This window comes from Elephas maximus, chromosome 2 (assembly GCF_024166365.1).
Source record: "Elephas maximus indicus isolate mEleMax1 chromosome 2, mEleMax1 primary haplotype, whole genome shotgun sequence".
NCBI lineage: Eukaryota > Metazoa > Chordata > Mammalia > Proboscidea > Elephantidae > Elephas > Elephas maximus.
The window spans coordinates 90324886-90339930 of record NC_064820.1 but is presented as its reverse complement, the minus strand read 5'-3'; positions in this window follow the sequence as shown (position 1 = coordinate 90339930).

The window sequence follows — 15045 nt, the reverse complement described above, 5'->3', positions numbered from 1 at the left end:
CTTGAGTATATCCCACCTGAATTTAGAGACCATCTGAAGAATGGATTCGACACACCGAACACTAGTGGCTGAAGACAAGATGAGTTGTGGAATGACATCAAGGACATCATCCATGAAGAAAGCAAGAGGTCACTGAAAAGACAGGAAAGAAAGAAAAGACCAAGATGGATGTCAGAGGAGACTCTGAAACTGGCTCTTGAACGTCAAGCAGCTAAAGCAAAAGGAAGAATTGATGAAGTAAAAGAACTGAACAGAAGATTTAAAAAGGCATTTCGAAAAGACAAAGTAAAGTATTATAATGACATGTACAAAGAACTGGAGATGGAAAACTAAATGGAAAAACATGCTCTGCATTTCTCAAGCTGAAAGAGCTGAAGAAAAAATTCAAGTCTCGAGTTGCAATAGTGAAGGATTCTGTGGGGAAAATATTAAACAACTCAGGAAGCATCAAAAGAAGATGGAAGGAATACACAGTCATTATACCAAAAAGAATTAGTTGAAATTCAACCATTTCAAGAGGTGACATATGATCAGGAACCGATGGTACTGAAGGAAGAAGTCCAAGCTGCTCTGAAGGCATTGGCGAAAAACAAGGCTCCAGGAATTGATGGAATATCAATGGAGATGTTTCAACAAACAGATGCAGTGCTGGAGGTGCTCACTTGTCTATGCCAAGAAAAATGGAAGACAGCTTCCTGGCCAACTGACTGGAAGAGATCCACATTTATGCCTATTCCCAAGAAAGGTGATTCAACTGAATGTGGAAATTATATAACAATATCATTAATATCACATGCAAGCAAAATTTTGCTGAACATCATTCCAAAATGGCTGTAGCAGTATATCAACAGGGAACTGCCAGAAATTCAGGCCAGTTTCAGAAGAGGACGTGGAACCAGGGATATCATTGCTGATGTCAGATGGATCCTGGCTGAAAGCAGAGAATACCAGAAGGATGTTTACCTGTGTTTTATTGACTATACAAAGGCATTTGACTGTGTAGCTGATAACAAACTATGGATAACATTGTGAAGAATGGGAATTCCAGAACACTTAATTGTGCTCATGAGGAACCTTAACATAGATCAAGAGGCACTCGTTCGGACAGAACAAGGGGATACTGAGTGGTTTTAAGTCAAGAAAGCTGTGCGTCAGGGTTGTATTCTTTCATCATACCTATTCAATCGAAATGCTGAGCAAATAATATGAGAAGCTGGACTATATGAAGAAGAATGGGGCATCAGGATTGGAGGAAGACTCATTAACAACCTGCGTTATGCAGATGAAACAACCTTGCTTGCTGAAAGTGAACAGGACTTGAAGCACTTACTAATGAAGATCAAAGGCCACAGCCTTCAGTATGGATTACACCTCAACATAAAGAAAACAAAAATCCTCACAACTGGACCAATAAGCAACATCGTGATAAACGGAGAAAAGATTGACGTTGTCAAGAATTTCATTTTACTTGGATCCAGAGTCAATGACCATGGATGCAGCAGTCAAGAATTCAAAAGACGCATTGCAGTGGGTAAATCTGCTGCAAAGGACTCTTCAACGTGTTGAAGAGCAAAGATGTCACCCAGAAGACTAAGGTGTGCCTGACCCAAGACAAGGTATTTTCAATCACATCGTATGCATGTGAAAGCTGGACAGTGAATAAGGAAGACCGAAGAATTGACTCCTTTGAGTTGATGTTGGCAAAGAATATTGAATGTACCATGCACTGCCAAAAGAACAAACAAATCTGTCTTAGAAGTACAACCGGAATGCTCCTTAGAAGCAAGGATGGCGAGACTGCATCTTACATACTTTGGACATGTTGTCAGGAGGATCATTCCCTGGAGAAGGGCTTCATGCTTGGCAGAGTCCAGGGTCAGCGGAAAAGAGGAAGACTCTCAACGAGGTGGATTGACACAGTGGCTGCAACAATAAGCTCAAGCATAACAACGATTGTAAGGATGGCGCGGGACAGGGCAGTGTTTCGTTCTGTTGTGCATAGGGTCGCTATGAGTTGGAACCAACTTGATGGCACCTAACAACAACAACAACAATCATGTAATCACCCCCCATTTTGTGAACTGATGTGGTCATCTTCTATTTCACATAATGACAATTTTTGCTTAATGACCTGGTCTTTGGAAACTAATCACGTCGACAAGTGAGAAGTGGGTGTAATTATTTTACTGTTTTTTGGATGAATGTAACTTCAAGATATAGAGCATACAAAAACATCAAAATATTCAGCCTATGTACAAACCTACCAAAATTCAAGTAAAAATTACATAGATTTTACAAGTGAGACTAGTTAACATCTGACTTTAAGCTTCTGCAGCTTTCTCAAAGGGTTCCTCATGTGAACCACGAAACACAGGAAATTTTTTCAACTCTGCCAAGGATGGTGAATAATTAGCACTATTCTAGATTCACAGGAGATAATTCAATTCATTACATACAATGTAATGAATCCAGAGCTGCTTCTGAAACCGCCACTGTCGAGAATTAGGATGTCCTTAATAGATGTTCTTTTAGATCGTTTTTGTCTTTTGCATTTATGTTAGCATTCAAAAGAAAGGGTTTAATTATAGAATAAAGCCAAGATGTTAATTTAACAGCATTTTTTGAAGTGTTGCTCTTGCTTTTTAATGTATTTTTTCACTTTTCTGAAAATTTTTTATATGCCTTACTGTAAAGTTATCCCCATATAGAATGAATGGTCTCGGTCTCCATGAAATACAGGCAAAAGAGTTCTTATCAAAAACCACAAACTCATAATAATAAGATTGCTTCTAAAAATGACAGGAATAGAGTATATGCTAGATTTTTCCACCCCCCCTCCCACTGAGGAATCATGTTATCCATTATTTCTACCTTTTTATAGTCAATCACTAATCAGGTTAAGTAACATTTTTCTTGATACTTAAATTTCTCTCAAATTATAAAATAAATGCCTTTGGAAGTTTCATTAATATTTTCACATGGTCCGTCTATTACTGATTAAAAGAAATAAAGCATTTATAAGAATAACCATTACTCTTTGCCTTAGTTTCCTAGTGCTATGGGAACAGAAATACTACAAGTGGGTTATTTTTAAAAACAGAAATGTATATTCTCGTAGCTCTGGAGGATAAAAGTCCAATTCAGAGTCTCTGCTGTGTCAATTTCTTTCTTCTCAGAAGCCCCAGATGTTCCTTGGCTTGTAGATAACCTTCTCGTGGCATCTATTTTCCAGTGTGTGTGACTCTGTGTCTAACCTGCTCTTTTTATAACTCAGAAGTGATTAGATTAAAAACCCACCTACCCTGGTATGATTTAGTTGACATACTGAAGAAAACCCTCCTGCTGAATAAAATTACGTCAACAGATAAAGGGGTTAGGGTGCCAACTTGTCCTTCTCTACCCTAATTCCATCAGAAACATCAACATTCTGAAGAATCATCCACAAGTTCAGAATACCAAAGCCATGTTTGCTTCTTCCCTTTCACTTATAACTCCCAAACACAACATCTCACACCGTGAGTGGAGAATAAACTTACCAATCACGTTTTTTTCTATAGCTCTCACAAATGCCCCCAATTACTATTCCCGTTGGAACCAACATGCTTCACGCACTTAACAATTCATATCTAGACAAGCCTAATGGTCGTCTGAATGTTCTTCCTGCCCAACTGTCTGACTCCGTGTTCAAAATCCTCCAAGAGAACGCTCCATTTACTTTTTATTGTTAACAGGTATGATGCTGATAGAAAAGACTTTAAACTCTGACCAAAAGATTGTTTCCAAATGTATCTACTATTTTACTGACCGCTAAACAATTTTATTGCTTATTGTTTCATCTTATACAATTTAGATTTGTTGTTTAAATACTTTTTTTTCCTCCAATTTGTTTGTTATATCCATGGACTACATTTCCTTTATACCCATCTGAATTTGATTTGATGGATAAGTGAATACAAGAAATCACCACAGATTTATCTATGATATGGTTACCTTATTTTAAAATAAGAATAGCAGTAGAGTTATTATAAAGGTTAAATGAGTTAATACATGTAGTAAATCGGAACAGCATACGGGAAAGGTTTAATAAGTGTTAGCTAAAATAACTAACTATATTAATAAAATATTATCTTACTTTCCATTCTATCAACTGTCTGTAAATTTGGTTTAGTTAGCTGTAATGTCCATTTCCTGTAAGCATGATTAAGAGTGCACATGAATTTAAGGTGTGAGTGGATAACTGGTTTTGGGATATCTGTCAATCAGAGCTAAAGATTTCAATTGCCCTATATAGTTATCTCTGAAGCCCTGGTGGCACAGTGATTAAGAGGTCAGCTGCTAATTTACCAGCCACTCCTTGGAAACCCTATGGGACAGTTCTACTCTGTCCTATATGGTTACTATGAATTGGAATTGAGTCAACAGCAACGGGCTTGGGCTTGGAATCCAAGACAGTAATTTGATTAGAGTCTTACTTTTTGTCAACTGAATTAACTGGAGATATAACTTATTTTGGAGCAGTAGCTAAGTGATTAGTGCTGGATTGCATAAAACAAATAAAAGGACTTTCAAGTTGTCTAACAGTATATGTGAAGAGATTTGGATGGGAATACTTCCTTTTGGCAAAATGTGCCAAGGTCCTGTGGGAAGATGGAAACTAAAGGGATGATGAATATTTCATAAGAAATTCCTTCTACTTCTGACCAGGATGGAACAAAGGTTTACTGACTGTAACAACCAGGACATGGACAAATATGAAATAATAATTTTCTAGACAATAGACATTAGGTAATGAAGGCTAGTGAACAAACCAGATGAGTCATACCATTGTCCTAGCTTTTTGCTTTGAAAAAGCTTCCAGGGTATGGCACAGAGAGAGAGAGCCCAGGTGGAGCCCAGTGGACTCCATGAGACGAGGAGACAGAGCTGAGAGTCCAAGCAGTGAAAATGTCTAGGTCAGAGTACCAGGAAGACCTACCCTGTGTAGATCTGCAAAGGGCCTCCCTCTAGTGTTCAGCTGAGTACTGATCGGTGCATGCTTATGAATAAGCTACTTGAAAAATTGTAGGTAAGCATGCTGGCACTCACACAGACTGGAAAACTTCATGATTCACTGGCATTGCGTAGAATATGCAGAAGAGTCTTTCCTCAGTAGTCGGAAACTATTAGACGTAGATTGAGCACTGATCCTGTCCTGTCCTCCATAGCAAATTTTAAAAGCAAGTCCCAAAAGGGCCAAACTACCTCCAAGAACTTAACTGTCCCAGAAAAAAATTTCCTGAATATTAGTGTTTTTGTTGTGTTTGCCAAATTTAATCCGACTCATAACTACCCCATATGACAGAGTAGACCTGCCCCATAGGGTTTTTTTTTTTTGGCTGTAATCTTTATGGAAGCAGATTGCCAGGTCTTTCTCCCATGAAACCACTGGGTGGGTTCAAACCACCAACCTTTTGGTTAGCAGCCCTAACCATTGTACCACCAGGACTCCTTTGAATATTTATAGGAATATAAAAATATCCAGAACCTAATAAGGTAAAATTCACCATCTCTCACACTGATCAAAAATTTCCAGGCATGTAAATAATCTGGAAAATAAAACTGAACCCAGAATGGACATAAGTGTTAAAACTAACAAAAAACTTAAAAAAAATTCCAATTGTATGACGTGTACCAATGTTTAGGTAAAATTATAGAAGATATAGAAAAAAAACAAATAAAACTTTTAGAAATGACAATTACAAGATAAGGGTGAAAAACATACTTGATGGATTAACAGCAGAGTAAATTTTTTTTTTTAAACATAGACAAAAAAATGTGAACTTGAATACACAGTAAGGAAGAAGACAAAAGTGTTTGCTGACACCACTTTCATTCAACAATGTACTGGAAGTGAGGTAAGTTTAAAATCCCCTTTATCATGCCTCTTGGAATTTGAGATCATTCCTTAGACTGAAACAAAGGCTCTACTTAGCTGCAAACACAATGTATTATTATGAAGACCGTAGCCATGGCAGGAGCTGAGGGTGTGAGCTTCACCACAGGTAGGGGAATGTTGAGCAATATGATGGAGAATTTGGAGTTTGGACTAAAGACTGCAGTGAAGATAGTGGCTCATAGTTCTGGGCTGGTGAGCTGCAAGACAGTGTAAGGAAATGGAGCAACCGAGAAATGGGATCATGATGGGGTTGTGTGGGAGATGGGGCAATGCAAGTGGAGAGTAAGGAAAAAGGATACATAAAACTTGCAAAGGGTCCAACAGTAATTCTAATGTAAAACTTCTGTTCTTTTGCCTGGGATAACTCTGACAAGCAGAAGTAGTGTACTTTACACTTTCTGAAATGGCATGTGAAGTTTAGCAGCATTGGAACTGTGCTTATATAATCCATCTAAAGATAGAGTATGCTTTTGAGTAAAAAGCTGGAGAAATTGTATTCTGTAAATGTCAGTCTATTTTCACCACTAGGCTAAGACATAATGTTGTGACTTATGTTGTTATATTTGTCATAACTCCTTTTAAATGTATTGACTTTTAACACAAAAAAACGAGATTCTAATATGATAAAGGGTGAACCTCACAGAGGAATGGCCACACTGATCATTTTATTCTGCTCAATAGTGTGATGAATTATTGCCTTTAACTAAGAGATAGACCTGTTTTAAGTTTATGTTTTATTAAAGTTTATTATTGGTAATCTCTTAAAATGTAATAGATGTCAAGGGGCATGAATGGTGAAAAGTCAGGCAATTAAAGTTCTATGTAAAATAGGGAAGTGGGGTCAGAATTAAGAGAACCTTTTACAACACTGTTGCTGTTGTAATATGGCCACTGGTGACCTCTTGATGGTAGGTGTTCTAATGAGGCTGTCTTGTAAGCCATATTTGTGGGTCCAACAGAAGTGCAGTGGGTCCTGTTATACGAAATTCATTCTCTTACTGACCTATTCCAAATATGTCACCTCCTTCTCCTAACAGTACTTCTTACTATAGGGGTTTCCTCATCCTAAAAAATGACTGTTCAAGGTGGGGTACTTTTAGGATGGCGCTAGTCTGGTTTTCTTATAAGGTGTCAACCTAGACCATGGGAAAATCATATAGTGAGTGGGAAGGCCACGCTACTTTCTCTATTTTCTCTGCAATTAAGGCCTACCAGCAAGCAGCCTCAGACATCTAGAATTCTTCAAGCCAAAAGAAGGCATCACTCAGTATTTATGTATATTCCACCGAAACTCCAGGCCCCAAAGAATTCTTCCATCATACTCTAGCCCAGTGGGTGCACAGGAATGGGCCTTTGGTGTTGACATTTCAGAGAGCATAAGCTCCTAGCCATTCTCTTCTGGCTGGCACTAGAAATCCTGTTCATTGGTTCTTTTTGGAGGACTTCTTCAGCATCTATTCTGGATCAGCATTGTGTTCCTGAAATATAGCACTAGCTACCAGATTTATAAAGCACTGTTCCCAAACATCCCCTACTCCAGTGAACTGTCTTCTCAGGATCTTCATATAAACACTAGTTAGGTTGTTGGGGATAAGAGTAACATACAGAATTATGACATTTTAGTAAACCTTAGAAGTAATCCCTGGCAATGCCTTGAGCCTCTCTTTAGAATTATGAGCTATTTATATACTATGTTCCTTACTTTTGGATCTTTAAGGAAATCATTAGAAAACAGAAAAATTCTCTTTTGGTAGCCTGGTACATTTCATTCTTATTTTGAATTTTCTCACTGTACCATTAATTTTTCATAGCCACATAAGAAAATGTTTAGAAATTGTTTTTCTCATTTAAAATGTTCATATTGTTTTCTACATATATATACACACACACAAAAGTTTGACATAGCACTCTGTTTCTAAGTGAGGTAAAATTATGAGAATTACAAAAGTAGCAAAATACAACTTAGCAGAATACAACTTGGTTTTAAATGGGGAAACACTAGGAAAGTACTAAGGACAATGACAGAAAATGATATGATTTTAACCTCTACGCAGGAATAATAACCAACCTTGAGATAATGAATATAATGTTGGATGCTGGAAACCACTTAAGTGTGTAATAGAATCTTACAGTAGATTGAAAACATGGCTGCATACTTTATAGCTTCTCCATTAAGAGATAGTCTTTATATCCCCACCCTTTAAAGCTGGGCTTGCCTCGTGACTTATTTTGGCCAATAGAATGTGGTAGAAGTAAAGCTATTTGAGTTCTGGAATGTAGAGCTTAAGAGCTTTGCAGTTTTACACTTGCCTGCTTGAAGTGCTGCCCTGAGACCTCCATGTAAGGAAGTCATCCTAGCCTATAGAAGGATGAGAGGACATGTGGAGACAGTAGACAGCATTAGCTGTGACATCTGAAAGAAGTCTTCATGAATCTTCTGGCACAAGCTGACCCTCCAGCCAAATGCAGTCACCACATGAATGAGCCAGGCAAAACCAGCTGACAAAGTGCCCAACCAATTCATAGAAGCATGAGAAATAATAAATCATTGTTGTCCAAGTCAATGAACATTGGAGTGGTATGTTATGCAGCAATACCAGCTACCAGCTACATCATACAATAGATAACAGAAAGTAAAAAAAAAAAAAAAAATCCCAACTTACTCTAGTCACATAACATAATTTTACAAATATGTATTCCATTATGTGGTAGAAAAGAAATCACCCTATGCTTTAGGAGACTTGCATTCAAGTAACTGAGTACTCACTGTTTTTTTGGTAAGTCACTTAACCTCGATAGGCAAAATTTCTCATCAATTCATAATTCTGGATGCAATCCATGCACTAGGCTCTTTCTGATCCTTTCTTCACCAAGAATGACTGAATCTCTCCCCCAAAGAGAGAGATAATCAAGATAACCAACAATAACACTTCTCTGGCCAGGTATTCTTCAAGTATTTAAAACTTCACAACCCTGTTCATCACTGTTCTTGATGAGGGAATTGACTTGGGGGAAGAATGTACAACAAACATTTCCGTTCATTTAAATAAAGCATGCAAATTCATATCAGAAAAAGTTTTAGGTAGTTTTTCTGCATTAAGACACTGATTCAACACAACTGAAAATCAGGAAGAACCCACATGGATTTAAAATACATGTTATTTCAGGAGGAGGGTACTTTGGGTTCTTGAAAAAAAAAAAAAACAACCCCTTTGCTGTTGAGTCGATTCTGACTCCTAATGACCCTAAAGGACAGAGTAGAAAAGCCCCATAGATTTTCCAAGTCTGTAAATCTTTACAGAAGCAGAATGCACTATCTTTCTCCAGTGGAGCAGCTGGTGGGTTTGAACTGCAGAACTTTTGGTTAGCAACCAACAGGTATGAACACTGCACCACCAGGGATCTTGTTCTTGTTAGGTATGGTCCAGTCAGTCCCAACTCATAGCAACCCTACGTACAGCAGAATGTTAACACTGTCCAGTCCTGCACCGTCCTCACAATCATTGCTAGGCATGAGCCACTGTGTCAATCAATCTTGTTCAGGGTCTTCCTCTCTTTCACTGACCCTCTATTTACCGAGCACAATGTTCTTTTCCAGGGATTGGTCTCTCCTGATAACATGTTCAAAGTACATAAGATGAGGTCTCTCCATTCTTGCTGTTAAGGCATATTCATTCATTCTTCTGGAACTCCATGCTATATTCAATATTCTTCACCATCACCATAATTCAAAGACATTAATTCTTCTCTGGTCCTCCTTATTCATTGTCCAGCTTTCTCATGCATATGAGGAGATTGGAAATACCATGGCTTGGGTCAGTGATACCTTAGTCCTCAAAGTGACATCTTTGCTTTTTAACACTTTAAAGAGGTCTTTTGCAGCAGATTTGTCCAGTGCAATATGTTGTTTGACTTCTTGACTGCTGTTTCCATGGTTGTTGATGGTTGATCCAACTGAAATGAAATCCTCAATAACTTCAATATTTTGTGTGTTTATCATGATGTTGCTTATTTGTACAATTGTGAGGTTTTTAGCTTTCTTTACGTTAAGGTGTAATCCTCTTTGTTCTGTTTTCGGCAAGCAAAGTTTTTTCATCTGCATATCACAGGTTGTTAATGAATCTTCCTCCAATCCTGGTGGTTCTTCTTTGTATAGTCCAGCTTCTAGGATTATTTGCTCAGCATACACATTGAATTAGTATGGTGAAAAGATTACAACCCTGAAGCACACCTTTCCTGATTTTAACCACACAGTAACCCCTTGTTCTGTTCAAACAACTATCTCTTGGTCTATTTTCATATTCCTCATGAGCACAATTAAGTGTTCTGGGATTCTCATTCTTTGCAATGTTATCCATAACTTGTTATGATCCACACAGTCAAATGTCTTTGTACAGTCAATAAAACAGCAGTAAACATCTTTCTGATATTCTGTGCTTTCAGCCAAGATCCACGTGACATCAGCAATGATATCCCTCATTCCACGTCCTCTTCTGAATCTGGCTTAAATTTCTGGCGGTTCCCAGTCAATGTACTGCTGCAGCCTCTTTCAAGTTATCTTCAGCAAAATTTTTCTTGTATGTGATATTACTGACGTTGTTTGATAATTTCTGTATTCTCTTCTTAGGAACCCGTAATTTATTGACCCTGCTGCTATAAAGTGAACAGAGACTCTTTAAAGTTTTGACTCTCAATTATGAGAAGATAGCTCTTCTAATAACTGTTTGTAGCTTAGATATTTCATTTGATCATCCGTGATACTGTTTTTGTTGTCAGCTGCTATCTAGTTGTTCCCAACTCATAGCAATGCCATGCACACCTGAACAAAACACTACCTGGTCCTTGGTCATCACTATGATTGGTTGCAGTCTGAACCATTGTGATCCAAAGTTTTCATTGGCTGATTTTTGGAGGTAGATCACCGGGCTTCTCTTCCCAGTCTATCTTAGTCTAGAAGCTCCACTAAAATCTGCAACATCATAGCAAAGCACAAACCTCCACTGGCAGATGGACCATGGCTATGAGTGAGGTGCATTAGCTGCAAATCAAAATTGAATCTCCCACATGTTGTTGTGGTTGTTAGGTGCTATAGAGTCTATTTCAACTCATACCAACCCAATGTGACAGAGTAGAACTGCCCCATAGGGTTTTCTTGGCTATAATCTTTATGGGAACAGATTTCCAAGTCTTTTCTATCGTGGAGCAGCTGCGTGGGATTCAACTGCCAACATCTTGGTTAACAGGCAAGTGCTCAACCATTATACCAGCAGAACTGATCTCTCATGTGGAAGGCTGGAATTCTACCACTGAACCATTAATGCCCTGCATTCCATGGCACTACACTACGTCTGTCAAATATGAGTACCTACCAACTTCCAAGTACTCTGCCTATCTATGAAGCTGTCTAGTGAGGAGGCAGATATAAAGACCAAATAAATTACAGTATTGCACAAGTGTTATACTAGGTGGACAGAGTACTATATATGCCCAGACAAGGGATTAAGAAGCTTTGGAATATTAAGGAGAACCTTTCAGAAAATGTGATACTAAGATTTGTCTTAAGAGATGATTATGACCTTGGTAAGTGAGGAAAGGGGATACATAGCATCCAGCCTAGCAGTCCATGCTTATGGGGGAAATTAATCAGATTAAGTGTATTTGACATAAAATCAAGTCAGATGCGTGGATTCTATTATAGTTTTCACTGTCTGACTAAATATATATTCACATAGGATAGATTTCTGGTCTTAAATCCTATTAAAATTCCTTGACCTAAGACGTAATAAATTCTATGGAGTTTATATAACATCAAAACCTATTAAAATGCTAAACTGAACATTTAATATATAATATAGCATTTTATGTATTTTAATACTTTCCTTTCAAAGAGATAAAATATATCTTTGTGTCATGGATGAGGACTATTCCTTACAGGTAGACAGGCATTCTCTAGGTATAAACCATGAAAATAGATTCTTAAGTAATATATTTTTATTACATGGGACTAAAAATAGTAAGATTAATTCTAATTTTGCTAACTATCTTAATTTCACATATTTGTCTATGTGTTTTCGTTCAGATGAAAGAAAGAAACAGAAAAAAATTTTTTTTTGAATGATATAAGTTTATATCCACAGAAATAGTTTTGTTATAGGAACTCTGAATGTGTTTATGAAGTATTTCTTGGCCATGTCATATTCGTTTATACTTTAAATGCACTCAACTTGACTAAAAAAGATTTATATTAGATTTTAAGTAAAATTTTCCATTATCAAATACTGTAAAAATTCCTAAACCTTCTTCATTAAGAGTCACTAAGATCAGTGAGCTGGAACTCACACGGTAATACTGGTGCATGTATTCAGATTCTCAACCTTATATTGTCATGCCCCATTAACAACTTCGGAGAGCTCAATGAATTTTCTAAAATTAAGTTTTAAGAACACTTTTTAAAACTAGTCAACGTGTCCCTCAAACAGATCATTCAAATTATCCACACAAGTCAAAAATTGATCTTCTATATTAAAGACAGTAAATACTTAAGAAACTTTTGCTGTACTTTGAACTGAAACTATTTTTAAGTCCAAAAAAGTTATTTTTCTCTTCTCCCAATTATAGGGCTTATAAACTGGATTCTGACTCCTTTTTTGCTCACTTGCACTTCTTTTGTTCCTTTTTCTATATTTCATCCCTCTGTCTCTTAACACACACACACAAACCAAAGAAAAAACCAAACTAGTTGCCGTTGAGTCAATTCAGACTTACAGCGACCCTATAGGATAGAGCAGAACTGCCTCACAGGGTTTCCAAGGAGTGCCTGCTGGATTCGAACTGCAGACCTTTCGATTAGCAGCCGAACTCTTAACCACTACACCACCAGGGTTTACACACACACACACACACACACACACACACCCCACATACATACACACAATCCAGTTCATGTTTTTCATTAACTTTGTTTTAACCTTCTTGTATCTTCTATAAAACTTATAATTTTTTAAAAATACATTCATTTGCTAAAGCACATACTTACAGGATCGTATAGTAAAACTCAAATTTGGCTTGGGGACCAAAATTTTAACTTTCATACTGGAAAGCCTTCTGTGTTAAATGTCAGCATCATCTATATCATACATTTTATAGAGAAGTTTAACATTGTTACCATTGAAAATGTTCTAAAATAAAGAGAAGCTGAAATTTTCTATGAAGCTGAGATTTGAAGCCAGATTAATCCTAAACTAACTCTCTTTTTCTCTCTCTCTCCAAATATATATATGTGTGTGTGTGTGTATACAGATAGGTGTACATTACACACATGTATACATATATATGGTATATATATTTAAAAAAATCACTGACAACATTGTACTTCGGGATAGATCTTGAAACGTCTTTTTGACAATGAATGCAATGCCATTCCTCTTCAAGTTGTCATTCCCAGCATAGTAGACTATATGATTGTCCGATTCAAAATGGCCAATACCAGTCCATTTCAGCTCACTAATGCCTAGGATATCAACGTTTATGCGTTTCATTTCATTTTTGATGATTTCCAATTTTCCTAGATAAATACTTCGTACATTCCAGGTTCTGATTATTAATGGATGTTTGCAGCTGTTTCTTCTCATTTTGAGTCGTGCCACATCAGCAAGTAAAGGTCTCGAAAGCTTTACTCCATCCACATCATTAAGGTCGACTCTACTTTGAGGAGGCAGCTCTTCCCCAGGCGTCTTTTCAGTGCCTTCCAACTTGGGGGGCTCATCTTTCAGCACTATATCAGACTGGGGCCAAAGATGAAGATACAGACAATTTTTATCAGCTGTTACAGTCTGAAATTGATTGAACATGCAATCAAGATGCATTGATAAATACTGGCGATTGGAATGTGAAAGTTGGAAACAAAGAAGAAGCATCAGTAGTTGGAAAATAAGGCCTTGGTGATAGAAAAAATGTCGGAGATCAAATTATACAATTTTGCAAGACCAACGACTTCTTCATTGCAAATACCTTCTTTCACCAACATAAACAGCGACTATACACATGGACCTTGCCAGATGGAACACACAGAAATCAAATTGACTACATCTGCGGAAAAAGACAATAGAAAAGCTCAATGTCATCAGTCATAAGGAGACCAGGGGCCGACTGTGGAAAAGACCATCAATTGCTCATACGCAAGTTCAAGCTGAAACTGGAGAAAATCAGAGCAAGTCCAGAACAGCCAAAATATGACCTTGAGTATATCCCACCTGAATTTAGAGACCATCTCAAGAATAGATTTGACGCATTGAACACTAGTGACCAAAGACCAGACGAGTTGTGGAATGACATCAAGGACATCATCCACGAAGAAAGCGATAGGTCACTGAAAAGACAGGAAAGAAAGAAAAGACCAAGATGGATGTCAGAGGAGACTCTGAAACTTGCTCTTGAACGTCAAGCAGCTAAAGCAAAAGGAAGAATTGATGAAGTAAAAGAACAGAAGATTTCAAAGGGTCTCTCAAGAAGACAAAGTAAAGTATTATAATGACATGTGCAAAGAGCTGGAGATGGAAAACAAAAAGGGAAGAACACATGTGGCGTTTCTCAAACTGAAAGAACTGAAGAAAAAATTCAACCCTCGAGTTGCAATAGTGAAGGATTCCATGGGGGAAATATTAAACAACTCAGGGAGCATCAAAAGAAGATGGAAGGAATACACAGAGTCATTATACCCAAAAAAATTAGTCGATGTTCAACCATTTCAAGAGGCGGCATATGATCAGGAACCGATGGTACTGAAGGAAGAATTCCAGGCTGCTCTGAAGGCATTGGTGAAAAATAAGGCTCCAGAAATTGATGGAATATCAATTGAGATGTTTCAACAAACAGATGCAGCGCCAGAAGTGCTCATTCGTCTATGTCAAGAAAAATGGAAGACAGCTTCCTGGCCAACTGACTGGAACCGATCCATGTTTATACCTATTCCCAAGAAAGGTGATCCAACCGAATGTGGAAATTATAGAACAATATCATTAATATCACTCACAAGCAAAATTTTGCTGAAGATCATTCAAAAACGGCTGCAGCAGTGTATTGACAGGGAACTGCCAGAAATTCAGGCTGGT